Below are 23,830 nucleotides of genomic sequence, written 5' to 3' on the forward strand. Positions count from 1 at the left end.
GAAACAACTCCTCCCTGTTAAGAATATCTTTATATAAAAGATATTTGTCTGAAGGGAATAGTTCTGTTTAAATTGTAATGGCAACTGAAGAAAAACTGTACAAAGTGTACAAGGGTATGTTAATACAAGTAATTGGGTGACATAATTACATAAACATTATTTAAAAGAGGAAATAAACCATAAAATTTCCTCATCCCCAGGAATTATTTTCATATAGAACTTTTAACAGATGCAGAATTTAAAAGAAAAATAATTTAGTTTTAAGTCAATAATTCCTGACAAGCATGGTCTATTTAAATTGGCACATGCTTACCCTTCTGAATGCAGATCTCAATGGAAATATTCACCATGTGCAATGCTAAGCACACACAAATTTTATTTTTCTAGAGGTGATAAAAAGAATATTTATCAAATAGGAGACCAAGGTCTTCTCAGTCAATGCACTGCAAATCTAGCATCATTCTACTGAAGTCTGTACATTTCTCCAGAACTACTTGTAAGGGTAGGAAGAGCAAACAATTTTCTTTCATGGATTTCGTATTTTTTCCAAGTACTGTGTTCCATTCTTTGTTCTCTCCTATTTCTCTCCCGAAGCTCTCTTCCCCCCATTAAAACATATATACTGGATTCATTCTTCTTTTTTTCTTTTAAACATACAACTATACATTTCTACCTGGATTTCATTCCCTTTAACTGTGAGATACAGTTTAAAAGACATTAAGGATAAACAAGAGCAGAATTTACTGGGTAAAAAGTAAGTTATGTACAAAACAACCTCATTAAACAAAACCACACAGAGAAAACTAGATAAACATTTCAGGATATTTATAACTAGCACCCACAAAACAAATGTGTGTAAGCCTCTCACAAGGATAGTTTTTGAGTAACATAACCACGAAGCGTACATACAAGTAAATCCAAAATTATGTTTGTGACATCCACTGCAACGTCCAAGTCCCTTCTCATCATTATACTGTTAGTGTAACGATGAGAAGAGACTTACCACACTAGTTCACCATACGATTTAGCAATAATTGAATTCTATGTCTTCATCAGAAATCAAAAATTTCAAGCAGAAAGAGCCACACACATATTATGAAATACCTTTTCCAGTGTTCCCTCCCATGAAACACAGTGCCTTTCATCTGTTACTGTGTATGTTCCTCCTACCATAGTTGAACAGGGGGTTCTTTTACCTATTCTTTTTTTTCTTTTTTTTTTTTTTTTTTTATTGAAACAATAATTTGGAATTATTAAGAATACTGTTATTTCACCTTCAAAAGCAATAATTTCAACCAAAGTTCTCCTAACATTGTTTTGCAATTGTAAGTTCACTTTCTGGGTACTTTAAATACTTTTCCTGTCTGTATGGTCAAAGTATACAGAACAGTTCACACAAGCTTTTACTTGAAACTTACATATATATTTGCTATTCTATTAAAGACATTAAAATTCTTAGGTCAAGAGAGGACGATCACAGCTTAAAATATTCATGCAATGTGGAAATAAAAGACATGAAAAATATTTACTTGACACTATTGCCAAGAGTATCAGAAATGCTCTTAGCATAATCATAATTTAGTTTTAAGGCTTCTTTAGTTCCCTTGTAAATCAAATTAAGAAATTATAATCTACATCTAAAGGAAAGATACATTGAATTTGTTTTTATTACTAATCCATTCTTCTTACTCTGACCAAAGACAGCACAGAAGAAACAAATGCACATATATACGTAAGTTCTAATTTCTTAACTGGATACAAGGGGCAGTCAAATTGTTCTTGAATATAGATGAGTTCCCTGGGTCCTGTGAGTTCCTCATGAAAAAATGTAATTGCTGTCATGTCTGTGATCAGGGAAACAGACACAGGCTTAAAGGAAAACGAGATGACAAGATCCATAATGTGCTGCAGCAAGCGCATTTCTCTTTCACCAGCAGGAACTCTTGAGAGGATGATCACCAAAGGCTGCGTGTGCTTTGCACATCACGATGCAACTTGAGCAAATAACACTGCATTGCTTAATCATTAATAAAAGCCAAGAGTTGAAATTCCTTACTCATTCTTTTATCCTGCATTACATAGGTAATCCTTCTACAGAAACACAAGGAACTGAACACAAAGAAGTAACGGTCTTGAGAACTCTTGGCAAATAAAGTCTCTGTGTAGTTCTGTTTTCAGCATTTAGATTTTGCTCATCCCTGGCACCTACAGATTACTCCCATAGGATCCAAAATTATACCTAGGAGTGTCCTTTAAGCAAAATAAGCCTGCTTCATCCTCTTCTTCTCTTTGACCTTACAACTTTCTCTTTGCACCAAAACCTCCCTCTGCAATGCGCTTGCTTTGTTCCAGAAGGTATTTTGATCTTGAGGTCAAATTTGGATCCATTTTTAGATGTTCAAGTTTTGGGTTTTTTTTTTTACTAATTTTAATCTGGAGTAGATATATTCAGAAGAATGGCATAAAACATTCTGTGTATGTGAAAACGAGCAGAGAGTTCTGAACAAAACAGCACAGCTTATTGTGCTAATATAATGACATAATGGGAATAAGATCTTGCCTGTATTTTCAAAGGAAATGGATTCAAACATTCTTCCTCTCAGCCTTAACTTAATTAACCTGCAAAAAAGAAAGGAACTGACCACTGTGAATCAGCAAAATGCCTGTGAATCAGCAAAATTGTACGTCAGTTATAAGAAACACCAATATGTTTTCTGGGAATAGTCAGCCATGTAATTTATTGGAGAAAATCAAAACAGATAGCACTGAGGATGGATTCTATGAAGAAGGCCTTTGGGATTGAATATGGGACCTTTTTTAATCAGTGATCTCAATGGTCTCAACAAATCTGATATTTTCTGATCCCGTTTCTTAAGGTTTTACATGTGTTTCCCATTTGCTGACACGGGAGATTTATGTGAACACTGTACACCCTGGCAATGCTCAGGAACATTTGTTTCTTGAATTGAGGCAGGTTTTAGAAACTGTAACACAATTCATTTTTTACTGCCTTTTCCCTATTTTACAGAGTTAAGTTATTTTCCACTTGTCATGCCATTGTGTCAGAGATGGTGTGGTACAGTGGATTGATACCTCTCTATTATTCTCTCCAGTTTGTGCCTTTCCTTTAAGACTGCTCAGTGATCTTCCTTTCAGACTATCTATGAAGAGTGGAAGTAAGTAAACTTCTCTATTTTGTGCCAATTTTGTGTGGGGTCTGTTGTTCTCTCAGTGATGGTACTTACACATCTCTTGAAACTGGGTCAACTTGCAGTTAAACACTGAATCAATACAAAACTTGGCCACATATCCTGAATATATCAACCTAACAGAGTGTTAGTGATATCTGGACCTTTCAATTATGAGCAAAAAGCAAAAATTAGAACATACTGCAGAATTTAAATTGAGAATCTTATCGTTGTGCAGTCCTTTTCACATTCAGAGTGTACTTTTATACAACTTCTAATCACATTCCACATCAAAAACTTCCTAAAGTTCAAATAAATTCAGAGCCAGAGTTCTGTCATTTTGATTGGTACCTTCACTACATCCAGAACGGTGTGGTCCATTTATTTATTCAAAGCTATTTCCTTGTCAAAACTCCACACAGTTGGGAATTGTCACAGACAACTAAAGGGATTCTCATTTCATGTGCTGGATACTATACTTAACAGCTGGAAAATTTCTTACATCTTGTTTAAGAAAGAGAGGACAGAATTCATCTAGAGAAAAACCTTCAGTAGTACATGCATGAGAAATGTTCTATGTACTGAACTTTATAGGGAAACTGAAAAGTTTCTGTCTATCATGAACATATTTCACAACATTAAAAACCAACTAACTAAACAGGTGAACTACTATGTACGTAACGTCTGAAGTATCAGTAAAGAAATCTTCCCTGTGCTGGCAGAGATAGAAAGGGAGTCAACTTCATCTATATGGACCAATGTTACTCATAATGAACAGACAGCTACCTGTTCAGCTCACACTGTTGCTACTGAACTGGGCCACAATCAGATGCCATCTAGACAGCTCTCACATGTCACGCATCATAAAATGAAAGGCGATTCCAAAAGTATAATGCCAAAACTGGCTAATGCATATTATTAGATTTCAAAAGTGTTAAACTATGTCAGCTTAGAAATTAGAACTGAAAACGTATCTTATTACAATTGCAACACAGTCCATCCTGCCAATGGCAAAGTTCAGTGGCGAGGCTGGTAATTCCTCCCGTGAGAAGAGGTGGGGAGAGACAAAGAATTCTTTTATGTCCTTCTCATTCATCGACAGATATCACAAAAAACTGAGTGGTTTATTTAGCTCTAGTTTTAATTTACATTATTAATGTGAGGAACCAGACTAAATACTATTTCGCAACAGAGTAAGCATTGCAAAGGAACAAAACTATTGTAAATGTGCAAAACTTCATTTAAGGCAATGGGTTTGTGGATGTATCATTGCCCCCTTTCAGTTTTGACATACAACTGTTATACAAAACTTTAAAAATTTCATTTTGATGTAGGATCAATGAAAATTGGCGCTTTTTTGCCACCCTAATATAGGATTTTAACATAGCCCATGAAAAAACAGGTAAGTCTATATTTCAAGGGAAGGTTTTCCATCACACTTTATTAAGGAGCAGTTTACCTGAGGACATGCTTAAAGATCAGTCGTATGTTCCACTGCATGAAGATCTGTTATTAAAATCAGGTGATTTTATACAGTTTTCTTGACAAACAAATGTCTGCAGTCTTTACTAAGGGGAAACTCCGACTGAAACTCCCATGCCAATAAATCCCAATTGCAGACTTTTTCCAGCATGAATAATATTCAATATACCCTCCTAATTAATGGAAGTGGTATTACTGCCATTTATCTTTCTTTTTCATTGTTTGGTGGGTTTTTTCCTCAGTTACTTCTTCAGCAAAATGCACTACGTTTTATTGTCAATTGTGATTAAAAAAAAAGAAATTAGTCAAATCAATTACAGTCTTCTGTCAATCTATATGGTTGAGGCGCAACCTTTACTGTTTTAATTAAATGAAGAAATGGGCCTATTGTTTAAAGGCATTAAAGAAGGCAATTCAAAACTTGAAGTAAAGCCTTTCTAGTTTTACTGAGGGGCAGAGCTGCCTATAAAAGCAAGGCAGGTCTCTATTTGAATTTCATAGCAGCTGTGAAATTTGTAAGAACTACAGAAACAATTAGCTATCCATTTTTTCTTTTAGCTAAATTACCACTAATTCTAAAGGGTTTGGGTTGTGAAAACATTCTTATCTACAAAATGTTCATGTGTGTTGCACCTTGAATGCAAAAGAAATAACACACTGGAGCAAGCTCAAAAAATCAAATCTTTTACTTTCATGTTAATTATATTTTCTATAGATTACATATATAAAATACTGAAGTATTATCTTAATGTAATTACACATTTAGCATCTTCATTCTATAAAGAAGTTACCCTGAGAAATCTGAATTTCAACAACAGAAGTATTTGTTGTAAATGGGATTTGACGTATGTGTGAAACTGGATAAAGGGACTTTCAACCAAATTCTGTCTCCTAGCAAGCTCTCTAGTAGAGGGTTGGCACAACAGAGAATGTTGAGTAATTATCAAACTACATAATCACTCATCTTTACTTTTCCTTTTTCTGACTCATTCTTTTTTGTGATCAGCAGAGGCTCAAGCACCAAGCAAAGTTGGGACAGTATGCTGTTTACATCGTCTCCCTTTTCCCTCCAAACATCCCTGGGCCAAAGGGATCACCAAAGAAGACAATCTAAGAACAACATAAAACATCATTACTCTTCTGGTTTTCCCTAAATGCTCTAGGTAGCCATCACTTCATCCATGTACACCACATTCCATTACTGCCCAACCTAATAAAGACTTCTGTCACAGCGATAGCTTTTCATCTTCAGAGCTCCCCTTCTCCTCTCCTGATAAGGCTGTCAGCTCTACTCTGTGTAAATGAGCTCATGCAAACACTTTATTTTCGGCTTGTGGAAACAAAAAGGGCCACTGCTCAGCTTCAGAGCTTGAGGGGGCGGTTTTCCATCTTCAAAGCATGACCAAGGCGTTTGAAAGGGATTAAAATTAAACTGGTAAGCTTAGCTGAAATAAGAAACTTGAAGCAGGACTACAGCACTCACAAACCGTGCTTTTTCTTCAAAAGCTTCAGAAGTCCCTTAAAAATGGCCATTTTAAGTAATTTTTATTAGTGTACTCTTAAAGCTTTGCCAACTGCTTGGATAACAGTGCTAGACAGTAACCCACATTGCTATCAGTAGCTGCACATAGCTGAACATCTCGCCTACAGGACAGATGGTTATCCCATCCCAGCACACTCTGTTTAAAAACACGTGAATTGCAGCTTCAGCTTCCTTATCCAAACAGCAAATAAATTAAATTTTTTTGAAATCGGTGGCATATGTTCGCATCTGTGTACAGAATGACTTGGGCCAAACCTGAATTGACATGTTTTATTCAGTGACACTCTAAGTATTGTGTGAACATCCAATTCCAAGCACTGTTTGCTGTGCAATAGAGAGACATGAAAGAAAAACTTTTACAAAGACTTCCCCTGCTGTTAGATTTTATACATTAAATTGGTTTCACCAGAAAGCCACTTACTATCTAACAGCTACAAAAATTTGTTTTGCTTTTAGAAGCTTACATAAAATGTGACCTTAGAAACAAAGCAAATTAACTATCCAACTCTTAAAGTACTTTGCTTAAATACGAGCTGTAGATGGCCAGGTGGAGAACCAAGTGAGCAGTGGCTCAGGGCACAGGTAATCCTACCATCTAACATCTGGTTCAAAATTCACTCAAAAATTATTTGCTGGTCTCGTATTACTAATCTGTCCACATCAGGAACGTACCACACAAGTATAATATCTTGTTCAGCTCAGGATGAAGGCCCAACCTAATACAGGCACCCGCATTTAAAACTTAAAAGAAACAGGGCTTTAAAGGAAAGATATATGGCTGTAAGGGTGGTCGTTTTGCACCCTCGAGGTGCTCTCTACATGGTGTCTTTCTTCAAGACATCAGAAATCTACTCTTACCACTTTACCACCATTGCTATTACTCTTTCCAGATTAATCATCTTCAGAGGACCAATGTTGCTGTTAAGTGCTGCACACTGTATGTTTTGGGCTGCTCTATACAGCAAGTTCCTCATTGTTGAACAGTTTCAATGGCACAGTTTGAAAACAGTAAATAACACACCAGACGGAAACAAAACAGCCTTTCCCAACTGGGAATAATTTTAATATTAATAAGTATGTAATGGAGTCTTGATTTTTTTTAACACTGAAGGTTACCCAGAAACTGCACATGATGATTGGAGGGCGGAATCTCCATGGCATAATTGAAGAAAATTTCTGTTAACATCTTTTTAAATAAGAAAAGCACAATACAATCTTCCCTCTAAGAAATGTCTTGGAGAAAGAAAGGATTAGAAATGTTTATATCCAAAGATACTACAAAACACGACAAGAAAATACAAAGCTGGCTCGGACTGAACACCAAAAAAACCATGAAAAAGAAGCTGGACAGAGATGGGTTTCCTACACCATAAATAGGTAAGGGGGTTTGGGTGACGGTTTGACGAGGTTCAGAAGAAGCAACTTCTGAAATCACAGCCATTAGCCCAGCCAGCTGTTAGAAACTGCCTCCAGCAAAGCACTGTATAGTAACCATGCCAGACATGCTTAGCTTGACAAGTGGATCCCTCTCTACACACCTAACTTGGCAATCCTTGCCATTTTTTTGCCTCAATCCCATCTTTATGCTCCCTGGTGCTTTTCCGCACCACAAGCTATTTGCTATTCACGAGTATGGAATGCAGCAAAGTCCTGCAAACAGCCTGGCTAGGAAGCAACTTCATGAAAATGCTCAAGATGTTCTCAGGAACCTTACTCCTGAGTATTAAGAGTCTGAAGTGGCTCTGATTGTGGGAGGGACCGTAACTCTACAAACATTTCATAGAGTTGGGAGAAAAGTAGCCATTGTCATAACCAAATCCAGTAGCAAAATTAACTGTCATGCAGGAACAACAACAAATGTTTTCTCAGTGTGAACATTTAAAACCTAATTTAAATGTTGAGTGATTTTAAGAAGTTCTGTAAATATATCCAATGAGAAATAGCTTCTGCAAACCAAAATACATTGCATATTGAAAACAATACCATTAAACCCAAAGGGGTGTATGCAGGATAGATTTAGAACAAGTTCATGGCACAATGTTGGCCTGATCTTGCTTCTGCTAGTTACAGCAGATTTAAAAGTCTATTAACTTCAAAGGCACAGGACTGTATTACCAAGATTTAGCAGGACCCCTTCATACACTCATAGCATCTACATAATACTACCATAAACCTACTATTCTTAATAACAAATTATTAAGAACTAGGGCCTCTGGCCCCCTTGGCCAAGCCATTAATCTGTTCCTATTAGCATGTAGGGTCTATAATGCAGGCTGGATACAAAAACCATTAGTAGTAACTAATGGCAATTGACTAATTGATGACAAGTGACTGATCTTAATCATGTAGAGGGACTTAAGGACCTTCTTTTGCCAGAAGAGAGGCACTTCTGCCACGCCGAGAACAGGTACTTGCTTCACATAGTTCAAAACCAGTTAGCATTGCCCAAGAATATTTAAACCACACAGTCATTATTTTGGATTAATATGCCATATTCTGTTCACCTGAGGCTGTTACATCACTCTGATTCATTACCTCATTGTGATTCATTACAACATTATGATGTAACTGAAAATGAAATTGTAAATCAACATTTTTTCTGTTTGTCTCAAAATTCCATCTTTCAAATACTATTTTGGACATTTAAAAGCCTGTACTTATAATCTCTTTCATTAACATTGTTAGCACTGAGGATGTACAAACTCAACTTTTGTGTCTGCCAGGGTTCAGATTTGGTTGCTGCTGTCTGTCCCTTTTAAAAGGGAACGGAAAACTGAACTCATGTGCTCCCTAAGATTTAATTTTTGATTTTTAAAATATTTCAAGCATAACTCAAGTTAGATTATTACTGATTCTCTTCTTTTATCATGGAAGGTTACCTCACAAAAGGAAAGGAACCATACTTCAGAATAATTTCCATGTGACTTTCTGCTCCACTGCAAAACTTTTCCACCCTTTTCCATTAGAGAATTCTTCTTTTTAACATGGTACACACTCCTGTTTCCCTCTGTAGCTAAAGACAGATGAGAGCATTTAATATCTTGTTGGACAGAATGGTTGAAAAACACCTACAAGGAAACATCTTGTTGGGAAAGACACATAAAATTTCTACCATTCATTAACAGTGATGGACTTTGAAATGGTCCTTAATCAGCACAAGAGCACTAAAGAAAACCTACAAAGAGTTGTAGTGCTCCACCAAAACTTTTGACCTGAGACCACTAAGTCTTAGTCTTTGAGCAAAGACTGGAACATTTAGAGGGAAAAAATACTTTCCTATCAGAACAGAGCAGGCAGCTGTATCTTCTGGGAAAGAAAAAAAAACAAAACAAAACAAAAGTACTTTTAAAAATAGAAGATTAGCAGAAAGTAGATGACACTAGGAAACAATAATAATAAAAAAAAAAGTAGTTAACTGAAACAAACCTGAATGGTAAATCTAGAATGTCGCCTGTCTAGCCCAATTCCTTTTTCTTTGGTTTGTGCTTTTAAGAGATTTTGCTGGCTATCTTAATCTCTTTGCATCATGCAGTACACTTCAGAGAATAAGCAAACAGGACCTCTCAAGGCCAGTAGCTGAATTTGGGTCAGACTGGAAAAAATAGTTTAATGGCCTGCACTCCCTGTCTACTGAAGCTGTACCTCTGCTGAATTACTAACAATAATGTTTCTCTATCTCAAAAATCAAATGGGCATTGCTTGGATTAGCAAATAATGAGCTTTAGGGGAAACATATTGTTTGTAAAAATATAAGAGCATTTTTATAAATCGCTATCTATATTCTGGCTCCGTAGCACTTTAAGTCGCATATACATTTAATAGGAGTATTTACTCTAGAACTCTTACTTTAATAGTGATAGTTCTGAAATATCCCTCCCCTGCCTATCTGCCTTTAAAAAATTACTGCACTTAGCTAGAAAAAAAAACCTTTCTGTTTTTTATCCCTCAACTGCTATAGTTCTCAAAGTCTTCCATATTTTCAGCTATTATTCCTTTCTTGCAAAGAGCCCACTTAATAATGTTCACTCTAACAACCTCATTTATTTTCCAGAAAATTAACTCAGTTTCAACCCTGATTAATGATTTCATCTAAATGAATCAAATTAAAAATTGAAAATTATATTTCAAAAGCCAAAGAAAAAAAAATTGACCATTTCCAGTTAACAAATGATCCTTTCAAATATTAAAAGATGACCATGAAGAGTGCGTGATAGTAATGAAATCTAACTGGGGCCTACTCCTTATCTGGAGTTCATGAAAGGGGAGAAAAGGAAAAAAAACCTTTTCTGCATTGTTAACACTGAAATCTCTTGGGATGCCAAACGGACTTCCACTTAGTCTGTCTGTAATCAGCATACCAAAATAATATGAGAATTTCAATGTTAATTAAACTGGTAGGGTTGAAGACACACCAATACTGAAGAGGGATTAGGAAAGCACATATTACCAATAACCACATCTGTTAACAAATCCTAATCTATGAAAGAGCAATTTAACCTTCCCAAAACTGCAAATACCTAGTTACAACCTGTCTACTAGGGAAGAAAACGATCTTGGGCTTATAAAAAAAAAAAAAAAGTCAGCTATATTAACTGGTTATTCAGATCACCTACTGTTTTGTAAGAGAAGAGAGGTCCAACCCATTAGATCTTTGATTTGCTTACAAAAGGAAATACTAAGTTTTATTTTTACTTCCTTCTTCTACCCCTACAATTAACTTTGTTCTCACAAAAATGTCTTTTAAAAGTCATGATTATTCTACATCTTTTCCAGGTTATGGTGCCTATCAAGTAGTAACAAGTACTCACCATTTAGAATAACATCTCATTTGAATTACAGATTTACTGACGCCACATGAAATGCTCAAAGAAAAATTGTAACACATAGCATTCATCTTGGAACTGGACCAAAGCATGGAGACTGATACTATTCCACTTTGCTATGGCAAGGAAGATGCTAGAGAGGTTTATGCTTAAAAGTTTGATTTTATGGAACGTTCAACACTTGCATCAAGGTTGTTTCACAGTTATCTTCATAACCATATGGAGTAACCATATAGAAGTGAGCAGGAGAACAGTATGTTTTTTATGGATCAAGCCTCAGTGTGTATCTATGTGACACAGATGCCTCTTATTTTTCTGACCCTTAGGAAACAGATTGTTCCATTCCAATGCTTTGAGTCATGGACAACTCCAGTAGCAAGGCCAAACACATCAATGCCTCTGAAAATTTAGGAGTTACCTGACGAAACTGGAGGCCAGGCCTGACAGACATGCCACAAGCTTTCCAAACAATCCTGACGTACATTTGTAACCAACCTGTAACACGCTGGATAATGAAATCTTGGCAAGGTGATGCTGGTATGACAAGCTATGCCAATCCGGATGCTGGTTTGGTGATGTGGACAGACACCAAACAGGCCTGGCAAGAACTGCAATATTTAATTTCCTTTATATGAACCACTGCTGAACCTAGGTTCCCACTTAAGATAATATCAAATTTACCTGGAGTGCAACTAGTTCCTCCTAATACAAAGACCTATGTTAAAGGAATAACAACAGTTGAGCTGAAAAATACACCAAAACAAGAACAGACATTACAAAACTGAATTTTCACACTGATGAAACGTTACTGAAGTACTTCTACAAGCTCTAAAATTGTCCTGGTAGCTCTCTTTTGTAAATACCAAGAAAACTGTGATGGAAAATATACTTCAATATTACTAATCTTCACTGAGAAGTTTGAAATTAATGTGGTTTTGTATAAAACAGTATTCTAATGAACTCTGACTTTGCTGGACTGGAATATTTCACATCAGGTCACTGTCTCAATTCATGATCCTTTCTACGCCTCTGAATTTTAGCCATTCAGAAATTTGGCTTTCATTAAGTCTCATTGAATGAATATCCACCTTGGCTTTCCCTGGTAATCTCAACCTTCGATCAGAGTACCTGCAATCTCTCCTTGGTCCCCAAACATCTTACCAGTATAGAGATTCATGCTGATCACTATCGGTGTGCGCTAGAAGCTGTACACATGTATAGAAGTTATTTACATTTTTTTTTCTATAAAATGAACAGGTTTTTCTAAAGGCATAGCAACATAATGAATTTTTGTCTACTGGGAGCAATTTTATATTTCAGTATGTATGCACACATTGGTTTTTTTTGCAACGTAATCACCATCTTTTACTTTGTTTATATCATCAACTGGTAGCTCTCTCCCCTTCACAGTTTTCCTACTTGCCATCTCCTTTCGCTGCTTTCGTCTTCTTACCTCTATCTCTGGCTGCACAAAGCTTCACTCTTACACTAGGTGTGCCTTTAATGCTATGAGCAGGTGTGCTAGCCTGCCACATTAGCCATACCTGTGATGCTCACTATATCAGAAACAATAAAGCCCAGCGTTGTGATCTTACAAACACAAACGAACACCAGCTTTGCAAATAATCTGTGGTACGGAGCAAAAACCTTTCCTATAATTGCTAGCATTTTCTATTAAAGCAGGGAGGAGTGCAGGAAGGGGCAAAAGCTGCAATATCATACACCTTTTATTTTGAAATGTCCAGGAAAAGGCTTTTCTACATTTTTGTTTCCTACCACAAACGAGTCCGTCATACCCCTCTGTCCTCCAGGGTATGTATTAATGCGCCTGTCTCTCTACAGTGGATGACTATGTGGTATTCCTTTAGAAGCCCTTGAGTTGACATTCTTGAATTGTAAAAAACAATTCAAGAATGCCTTTTAATTGTGTTCAGTTGAGCACAAAAAGGATTTAATCTTATGCAGGAAGACAAAAACAGACTTAAATTTGCTGGGTTTTGCTGAATCTCAGTCACCTAGAGAGCCGAAATATATTTGTTACCAGAAACTCTGCTACTAGCAAAGAGACAAGATGCTGAATGCTTAATCGGACCTGTTTTTCACACAGCAGAATGGAGCATTAACTTGCTTCAGCACCTGCATCTGCATCATGTCCTGCAAGGCCTTGCTTCAAAGGACAGAAGTGAACCTTAGCGGTTTTTTTGTTTGCTTTTGTTTTGCATTTACTAGGGATTTTGCTGATGGGTTTGGGGTTATTTTGATCTTTGGGGTATTTCATTTAGGAATTTTATTTGTGGAGCATCAAGTAGTAAACTGAGCTTTATGCAGTTACCACTCAGACAGCAGCAGAAATAAAACTTAGTTATAACTGAGGGCTCAGACAAAAGAAACTCATCTAAGGTACTTCAAGGAATACAGCCATAATTCAACATGTGTACAACAAAAGAAGCCTTAGGAAATAAATGGTGAATGTCTGAGAAACTATGAACTTTCTATTGAAAAGTTACTGAACTTACAGCCTTTCAGAAGTGTATCAAACCAGAAATAAAACCTATAAAGTCACCAACAAATTAAGAATATCAAATACATAAACTATAGTATAAAATAGGTGTATTTCTAGGAAAGAAAAACAATGGGAAACTATCTGCCGTGACATTTCGGGATCAGAATTGATTAATTATAAATATAATATAGCTTAAGAGTAAATAATATATGAATGTTACCTAATGTATGATACAATATATATAGATAGTCTCTACTATATAAGGCCTGTTGTGTGTATATATCCTTGGTGTCTTAACAGTGACATGTTATCGCTATTAATACATATGTATGCTGGATGAAATAAGGTTTATGACTTTATACTCACTGAAGAATACGTTCTCATCCAACGTCACCTTCAAATTAACCAGCAGTGTTGGGCAAAGTTGAAACAATTTATCTGGGTAAAGCAAGCGGCACATGCTTTGACAATCACCAGTCCCTCCATAATCTCAACTCTTTGCACTAAACCATGAGGTTTTATAAAGAACATTTATACATCTATATATATGAGTGTGTGTGTGTGTGTGCATTTATTTATGTATTTTTACTAAGCCTTATTCTTGACAACAGCCAAAACATTAACTAACTAACTAAATCACCTTGAGTAGTATGCTTGGGCAGAGGAAATTTCATCCTAAACACCTAAAGGTTACCAAAATTTTATGACTAAAATGACATTGTTAAATTGAGAAACATAAGGACTGTGAAAGATGGTCACTACCAATCCCACATTTATCTGCAGTGTCTTGCTGTATGGAACACACTCTGGACATGCTGCCATAGTACTTCTGTCTGCATTGATACCTCCTGATAGCACATCCTTATAATTTTCTCTCAAACGCAAGGGCTCTACAAAAAGATCACAAAAATGCCTCATTTTTTATCTATTAAAGCATTAGAAAAGTCTAACCCCCACAAACTATGACAATCAGATTCACACTTCCTCTTCAGTAGCTGCATTTCTTAAGCAACATCACTGAAATTCCTTTAATCCAAAGGGAAGAAAACAGTGAAAAAATAAACAAAACCCCGTGTTTCATCCTTTAGAGAGGAAAATGGTAAGACATTCTTAAAGGACTGGGAAGTGCTCAAGTTGTTGCTATCTATGTAATATTTTGAAAGTTGATTTTGGTTTACTTGTTTTTCCTTACTGCTTTCAGATAGAGGTCTTAAGTTAGGAATAAGAGATATAAAGCACCGGAAACCAAATTCACATCAGTAGTATAAAACAAATCAGGGGGTAGTAATAAATGTCAGCGCTGTAGCAGCAAAAGCGAGTCACTGTTTTTTCTCATACTTAAAGTGAAATACCTAGCTGTTATCTTTGCGCCTGCAGAGCCTCCCTATTGTAGATTCAATAATACAAGAGGCTTCTTATCAGCAGTCCGGGTGACTGATTGGAGCTGTGATATGTTTAGACAATGCACTGTATTTAACTGAATTTACAGATGCCCCAACTCAGACCGGAGTAGTAAACGCCAGAGACTAATAGGAAATTAAACATGTACAATGGACTAACTCCATTTGCTCTCACACACTGTAATGTGTTTAGTTAACTTACTCATAGTCACACTTTATCTCTTTCTCCATGGATTCTCTAGGATATGTTTCAAATTGGCCAAAGATTAAATCTTCCTTTCATTTTTTTCCACTATTTTATTGCTACTTTCCCTTATTATTTGCCACTCTTTTCTCGTGCAGATAAGCTAAACAAGATGACCCCAGGAATACTCTGCCAACCCAATTATCAGATAGCCAGGAAGTAAAGCAAGGGTACAGAACATTCCATAATATCAGTATAACACGAGAGGAACAAAATCAGCTATTTATCTGAAAGAAATGGTTTATTTAGCTCATTTGAAATTTAAATGTGAATTTTAATGTACCTGGTAAGTAACAAAAAGCAAGACAGTGCATGGTGAACACATGCAGGTACCTACTTTGTATAGGTCACTAAAGACATGGTTTAAACTAACAGTTGTGCAGTATTTTCATTAATGAAAACTGTTTCAAATAAGTATACACTGAATAAACCATTCAAAGAAGCAGAGGCTTTACATAACTTCTGAATCTTCTTCCCGGTAACAGAAAGGAATAATTTATTTTTAGATAAATTCCAGGACTGATCTGTATATCTACTTAGGTCTCTCAAAGAAAAAATTTTCAAAACCAAATTCTTCATTAATATACCAGCTAGAGTGTGGCTGTATTTGACTTATTAAAACTCAATTTTTACTAATATGGGAAAAGAGAAAAGATTGAAAATAAAACACATTCTCACAGCCGGAAACATCTTCAGCTCTTACATTTGCTATTCTGGTTCTAAAATTAAAAAAAAAAAATCAATTAAAGTTTATATTAAAAAATCTTAAGTCTGGGAAAGAAAAACAGGACATACGAAAGGTTTCCAGACACATACATAAGGAGACAGAAACAGCATTGCAGCTTTTTTGCAAGGTACTACTGACCTCAGCCCTCTTAGGTCCAAATCCTCCATTCAAGTAGCCCAGCAGATTTAGACCACTTGCAGAATTAAGATTAGGGAGGTAAAACAGTGGAATATGACTTATCAACTTGCCAAAGAATTAAAGGACATTTGGAAAAAAAAATGTTTCCTCACTCTCTAAATAATATCTGCATAACAAAGTTAATTACTTGAATGTGTGTCTTGAAACAATCAGTTATTAGGTCTCCAATGTAAACAACACATCAGAATGACAGATTTTCAACTTGATCAAATAAGGGAAATCCCAAGTTTCTAATTTACAAAGCATCACTACAAAAATATATTTCTAGGGTCTGTTTTTGCTTGTTTGTTCGTTATTCAAACGTTATAAAAAGAACATAAGATATTACCATCAGGCTTTACTTAATTTTTGCCTGTCCTATTGAGATTTTTATCTATTTCCATTCCTTGGTGTATATCCATTATCCACATGAAAATTAATTAGTAAAATGGTAGCCTTCTAACAGCTTTCCCCTGATACAATATTTGCCATTGCAAAGATCTGTCTTTTAAAAAATGAATCCTTATTGATTTTTCTACCAGAAACTAGCTTCTTGAATTCTTGGGTAACACCTCACTAAACAAAAACTAATAAAATAATAATTATCTGGTAAGGTGGGCTTCATAGAAAATTTTTTTTAACTAGTGGGCAGTACCACAAATGTTACTTTACTTAATCAGGTCTGATAAATATTTGCAGTAAAAGACATGGATAAGTCTTTGACTAATCTTTAATTAGTATCACCAATGAAATATTTCTTCTTTTAATATGGATCTAGAAAGCCGGTGAAGCCTTGTTTGCATCTTTTAGCAATTAAATAATATTTTGCTTTATGGCTTTTGCCTTAAGAACAGACAGACTGAAAAATTATGTGTACCCATGATACATTTCTGGCTGCCATGGTCTATATAGTTATGGTAAATATTTAATACTGCCATTTAGATCATGGAGACCTCCTCAATGAGTAATTCATAATACTCTGTGACAGATGTGCATGTACGCATGTGTCCACTTCACAAACCGTTAAGAAAAGTATTAATAAAGAAGTGAAGAGTTTCTCTTGTTTTCCAGCTATAAAACAACCGGCTTTTTATTCATCAGACTAAACTACTTGAGTCATTGAATCCTGTTCTCTATAATGGTAAGCAACCATAGCAAAAAAAAACAGGTTTAAGTGGGTCCAACAAGTATCTACTCTTTGCTCCAACTCATCCCATTGGACAAAACAGGTTTCCCAATACTATATAACACAGTCCCAAAAGATCAAAAGCTACAGCTTTTCTGTGCCTCAAGTAGAAAGCAGCTGGTTTGACCTGTGTATATGTACATGAACATAGAGAATTCAGTACATAATGGTGCCACCACAACTCACGATGTACACTCAACTACACCCACATCAAATAAGACTATGTAAATGCATATAAGCCATACGCCTCAAGCTGTAAACGAAACACCAAAATATTGAAAGAAAAAAAAAGACAGAAGTGCTAACTATCACCATATTGCCACCAGGGTATCATTGCCATATTATTCTATCATTGCTTCTGCTCTTTGCAACAGAGGGGACTTCTGGTAACTGCTGGTGAAAGTGAGATTGACACTGAGGAACAGAGAGTATGAATGAATGCAAGACCACACTCTGGCAAAAATAATCCAAACATCACAAATGCAATGCAAATGAATGGACTAGTGAGAGCCTATAAATAACTGGCAGTGCTCTTGAATGGTTTTCTCCCTGCTCATTAGTTGTTACTGCCCTTTCCACAAACCTGTCATACGTTGTATACCATTTGTGTCTTTGCCTTCACTTTCATTACGCTACTTAGTCTAAGTAGATACAAGGACATTATCAAGAGGGAGTTATCTCTGTTGTATGCAGTGGAGTTTTAAGAGAGGACTGTACTGATAGCAGCATGGTGTGGTTTGTACTTGTACTTATCTGACTGCAGTGTAATGGAATTCAGAATTCCAACAGAAAATCTAATAAAAAATGCCTAAAACATAAAAAGCAAGAAGGACTGGATGTATGAACGGGATAGAAAACTAGACTGACATAACCTTTCATAAAGCTGGAATTAAAAAGTCTGACTTGTTGCAAGTATCTTCCAGGATGCTATGGTTTAGTATTAAGAGGTTCATCCTGTACCCAGCAGCTCAGTCACAGTGTTGCCAGTTACTGCTCTGGGATTAGAGAACGTGCCTTTTGTTTATCAGTACTCAAACATGAAGAGCTAATTTAACATCTCAATTATAAACTCAGTGGAGCAATGCCCAACTGCTTCATGATAAGCATCATCATGATGACTAAAATTTGGTAGAAATCCTTTATAATTAGGGAAAATAAGTTATTAAAACTTGCAAAATAATTGTATCTCAGAAAAAAATTTTGCTTGAAAATTAGTTTGTCAACTTTTGTTAGTCTAGACTGCTTTTCTTTAAAAACATGGAAACAAACCTTCCTGGGACTGATTAGATGATAGTTCAGTGTAAGACTGTACGATATTTATTGCTATATGTGTTATCATTACCTACACACAACTAAAGATAACTGTCACCATCACTTACGCTATTCAGGGTGCCTGCATTTACGCACTTCATTATTCCATCTAAAACCTCTTACAGTTACAAACAGTTATACAGTCATGGCCATTTCCAGGTTTGGTCTGAAAAGGTAAGAAGTCAGAAGTCACAAAACGTGAGAACTGATGATAGTTCATCCAGCCTTAATTCCCGCTTTCTCTTGCAGCAGACTTTATAGAGAAAATTGGGAAATAATGCTGAATTTTGCAAATTAATATCCTTTTGCTGTATGGTATTACTAGCGTGTACTTATACAATATTCCAGATGCATTTCTGAAACTAAGAAAGATAAAATGATTTGTATATTTGCAAGAACAGACGTCTTTCTCTTTCACGTGCTTTGTTAGCAACATTATATGACTTTAAATTTCAGAAGAGCACCACTGAACACCACCAGGGGATTCCTACCACCTCAGCTTGTAGCGGAAAACTCAAGAGACGACACAAGGGTCAGTGACAGGGATACAAATAGCTTGGACTGTTTGTCTTTGCTTGGTCTCATGCTGTGTGAGCTCTTGCCCCAGGGATCACCAGGCCACTTTCAGAGGTCGATTTTGGGGATCAGAATAAGGCTTAAATCTGTTCTCTCTTTCTTTCCTTAGGAAAACGTGTTTGTGGGTTTTAGACCGCACCAGAGCTCTCAAAGCAGTCAGGGCCCGGTTGATCCACAAGGTGAACCCACGGTGGGAGACAGCAGCCTGGTTCTCTCTCCCTCCCCACTCCAGGGCCACAGCGACTCCACAATTATTTATTATATTGTCAGGCTGACAAAATTTTCATGAGGAATGAAAGCAAAAGAAGGACAAAGGCAATTTTTCACTATTTGTATTCCAGCATAGGCTGAATGGAATTTTACAAGACAAAGCATAAACACTTCTTCAACCCAGAACAGAACCCTTTGCCAAATAAAAAAATCCTGCTACAAATAATGAAGATGGAAAACCTTTTTAAATAAAACTTCTCAAGATTGTTCAGTAAATAAAAGATGTTTAGTCCTAGAAAAAGGAGGGGTTCTTCTAAACACTGGTTTGTGTCCCTGCTGTTTGAAAAATCAAGAAAACACACTGCATTTATTATGAGAAAGGGAACTTCCCAGTTTTGACATCTGACCACAAAGAATCTTATCCCATTAGGAAAGTCACAGTCTAGTCTCAGGACTAATGGAAACATATCAAAGATCTCACTGGGCAGTTCATACCTCAATCCCAGTCAGAAAAATGACACTGCAGAGCATATACACAGTTCTTCAGGTTTGCATGAATTCTGGCGAGAGTTTGTAAGATTTTGATTTTCATTCTGGCAATTGGGAATTTGAACTGGAGTGCAGTTTATGGGGCCAGTCAAAATTCTCACAATTGAGGGGTGAGCCCTTCCACGGCTGTGTTTCTTCAGATCTAAAGACTGAAGCACTGGAAGACCCAGCTTGGACTGACAAGGAGCTAAAGGAGATAGTTCTCATCACAAATTAACAGCATCAAAATTATGAAAGACATACCTCATTAAAGAGTCCAAGTGCAAAACCTGAGAAAGCACAAGCCTGAAAAAGGAAGCTGTGAAGGGCTGGGAGAATGGACAGAGGGAAAGGTGCAATCTAGAAATCAGAATTTTTTGCTCAGTAGCTACTCTCTAAGAAAACATAATAATGAGACAGATTTTGTCTAAATGTTACCATTTTACTTTCAATTGTATGCATCTTCGTTCTTTCCATGGAGGGATATAAGATTTCAATTAGTACAGCCAAATGCAAGGTTTGACTTACCAACCATATTTGATGCACAATAAACATTTTGGCTTGAAACAAAACATCCAACAATAGCAGGAAAAGTAAAAATTTTCCCTTTTTCATTAACATTCAATACTATAACTAAATAACATGTGCAGTGTACAGCTAACAGCTCACAGAATGATCCAATGTTACCATCAAACAATTTTCCTTATCCCTGTTTTATAAATAAGGTGATTTAAGGTTCTTCAGAGTTTTAAATATGTTTAAGTTATGTAAGGGTAAAGGTTAGCTTTCCAAACTTGAGCAATTAATGCATTATGAATCAATATCCTTCCCTAGACCAGTTTAAAAAAAAAAAAAAACTAAACTAAACTAAAAAACCAACTTAGGCTATGTCGTATCAATTTACAAAGAGAACAACTTCTTGCTTTACTGCTACAGTGAAATATCACTTACAAGCTTTTGAAGCCCATGTTGTCTATGTTGCACTAAATGTGAAAACTGTCTCCCTGATTCTGCACCCAGCCTTACAAAAAAACCACACCGTTTGCAGATCAAAGGGAGACGATTTATGCTTTCATCCCAGCTGACGGACGATTAAATTAAAACAGATCAGCAGTACAGTGCATGGGCAGGTGGCTTTAGCTGCCACTGCCGGCCTCAGAGCGATTAAATTGCGGTGGAGATGGAGGGCCTTCCGCTCTCATTCCCGCACTTACAGATCAAACGGTGACAAATGAGATGTTACTGCTCTTGTAAAGCAAGGCTACAATCTGTCAAAATCCAACATAATTTGTGACCCTACGTGACATCCTCTTTCTCTTTTTTTTGACATTTGAATACAGTGATTGTACTAGAGTCAAGTCCATTTAAGTGAATATAGTCAATTCTATCTAAAGGAATATAGCCTGTTAGCTCCAACATGGTAGCTGAATATATATCTGGTTAGTACTCCAGCGACCCTTTGTGTTAAGTGCATACCATTAACAATGAATTCTGATTTTTCCAAGTTATATAATTTGATATCTTGACAGCTCAGACACTTAAAGCACCACTATTTGTTTTAAATGGCTTTATTTTATTGTTTAAATGTCAGTATCAAAATAAAGTAATGCATACGGTCTTGTCAGTTCCAGTGCAGTGGGAAGTGTTCTTGTGAGGAAAAAAGGGCCTTGAGAGAGTTTGTTCTAAAAATGGAATAAAAAGTCAATTATGTTTTTTGCTGCATCCTCAAATGACTTGCAAAATTTTATTTGCACTGGGTCTTTTGTTTAATGGGTGAGCTTATCAAGATACCGAGGAAGGAAGCACAAAGGGACTGCAGCATCTTAGTGTAAAGAACCTGCCATACTAATAAATAAAACCTTCAAGTAAACATCAAGAAGAAGTAACTGCATGTGTATTAATCTTTAAACAGTTGTACAATTTGTCATAAATTGGCAGAGAATCATTCGGAAGATCAAAAGTATGAACTCTGCCCCAAACTGCAAATTAATAGAGTCCATGAAAATCTGTTTTGGAGAATACTTGCAAGAATTGACTAAATCCCTGTACTCTTGTCTCCCTTTTAAGGAATAAACAGTTTACAACACAGCAATGTTGTTAGATTTTGACCACATCTGTTTCCAGTAACTTTGGGGTTAACAAGTTCTTCTTCACTGCAGCCAAGAATTTACAGCATTTATCGTTCTCTTAACGTTTTAAGGTGGGCAGTTTAGCTATCTACCACAAAGCAGTCAAAGATCTGATCTAGGGGCTCTTTATATTTTCTGTTGACCATTGATCTTTGGGCTGGATAACTATACCCTCCAGGGAATTAAGTTAGAAACAGCTTTATTTACAAAGAATGAAGATGCATACAAAATCTCTCAAGTGAAAACCTTAGGGGAAAAACAGATACGGTACGCTGAAAAGTATTTATACTTAAGTCATATACCGCACACTCCATTTTTATTCTTCAGTCAAAATGTAACCCAAAACTTCTTTCATCACATCTGCATATGTTCCCTATGTAGCATATAGTTCTTAAACTGGAAGCAGCGGTAAAATCACTAATAAATATAGCCAGCAGCAAAGGCGCATGCCACGAAGCTACTGCAGATAATCTGCCATGCACAGAAAAACCCAGCTAGTGGCTGGCCCCATATTTGGCAAATTATATATACTAATCCTTCCTTATCACGATGACCCTTGTAGCCTGTCTAGGCTTCAAGGCCTGTCAACACCCTATTGTTACCGATTTATAAAAAGGAAGACTCAGCCCATGTGCCACACTCTGTCCTTCTAACCTTGCCTATTAAAGGCAGGGTCTCTGCAGTCGTCTGACATGGAGAGGGGGGAGCAGTCATGTATATAGTTTACATAGGCAGCAAAACGGCACTTCACCCTACACAGAGCGCTGCGAGGCCCCAGGGTCATCAGGTCTATTATGTCAGGAGCGCATCAGAGGCGTCTGCAACAGCTTGTGCCGACGGCTGTGCTGGGCAATAGGACACGCTCCTGGTAAGGAAGGGCACGCCACAGCGTGACAGCGCGGATACGATGTGCAGAAAAAACCTGTAAAACAGCGGGCTCGGAAAGCCATCACTCAGCAACGCAAGAGCAGTGTTTCTGCTTACTACACCACTTTTCTTGCTATTAACTAACTATCTAGGGGAACTACTTCAAATTCTGTGTTAGGGTTATCAGTCTGTCACCCAGATGAACGGGGTAAATGCTGAAGGTACTTCGAGCAGAAGAGATACTTCTCAGGTTGCAGTGAGGGGGGAGCACAACAAAGCAGCCATCAGCACCAGTTACTCCAGCAACTTCTTTGCACTAGAATCTACAGTTTCTTTCAAACTGCAAGATCACTGGGGCAGGGATTGTCACACGGTGATAAATTCAGCCCACAGGACTTGAAAGAAACAGCAACAAATGTTTCTCTACTGTTTGTAGATACGACACTATTAGAAATCATCTGTTGATTTGCAGCAAGATATCCTATTGTAATGACAAACAACCACAGCAAGGGATTGCCAACTGGCCCATGTTTAGAGGAGATTACTGGCTTTTTATGAGTTCTGTCTGGCTCCGTTTTTTGTAAAGGCTTTTCTAGTTTTATAGGCTGTCGCAAACCACAGAGCTGATCTTATTCCACTCTTCTTCCTTCCCTCATCTCTCTGCTTTTGATGTAGATTCTGTACCAGTCACAGGGGATGCAGGGTAGGCTTTCACCTTTGACTGTAAGCATGATGGGGGGGAGAGAAAGTGGCAGAAACATTATTAAGTTTAAAATATTTCCTGTTCTTCCAAGATGAGAATAAATTGTCCCCACATGACTATGCAGGATTGAGATAAACTGTTCTCCACCCTTTAGGAATCCTCTCACCTCAGGTTTTCCTTCCACCTTCCTAAATAAAACTCTACATTGCTTCCCATGAATAACATTTTTTAAT

General features: G+C 36.7%; 1 protein-coding gene and 1 long non-coding RNA gene across 34 annotated transcripts in view; both read right to left on the bottom strand.

The window, feature by feature from the left end:
* The window catches only part of ESRRG (estrogen related receptor gamma), a 405,281-nt gene that overhangs the window by 64,984 nt on the left and 316,467 nt on the right, over positions 1–23,830 (bottom strand). The gene's annotated exons all lie outside the window — the stretch shown is intronic.
* The window catches only part of LOC135579129 (uncharacterized), a 47,615-nt gene continuing 24,984 nt past the window's right edge, over positions 1,200–23,830 (bottom strand). Inside the window, exon 2 of the long non-coding RNA XR_010471619.1 lies at positions 1,200–23,615. This is a non-coding gene — a long non-coding RNA (uncharacterized LOC135579129). The remainder of the gene's footprint in view (positions 23,616–23,830) is intronic.

The sequence above is a fragment of the Columba livia genome, chromosome 3 (genome assembly GCF_036013475.1).
Source record: "Columba livia isolate bColLiv1 breed racing homer chromosome 3, bColLiv1.pat.W.v2, whole genome shotgun sequence".
Classification (NCBI taxonomy): domain Eukaryota; kingdom Metazoa; phylum Chordata; class Aves; order Columbiformes; family Columbidae; genus Columba; species Columba livia.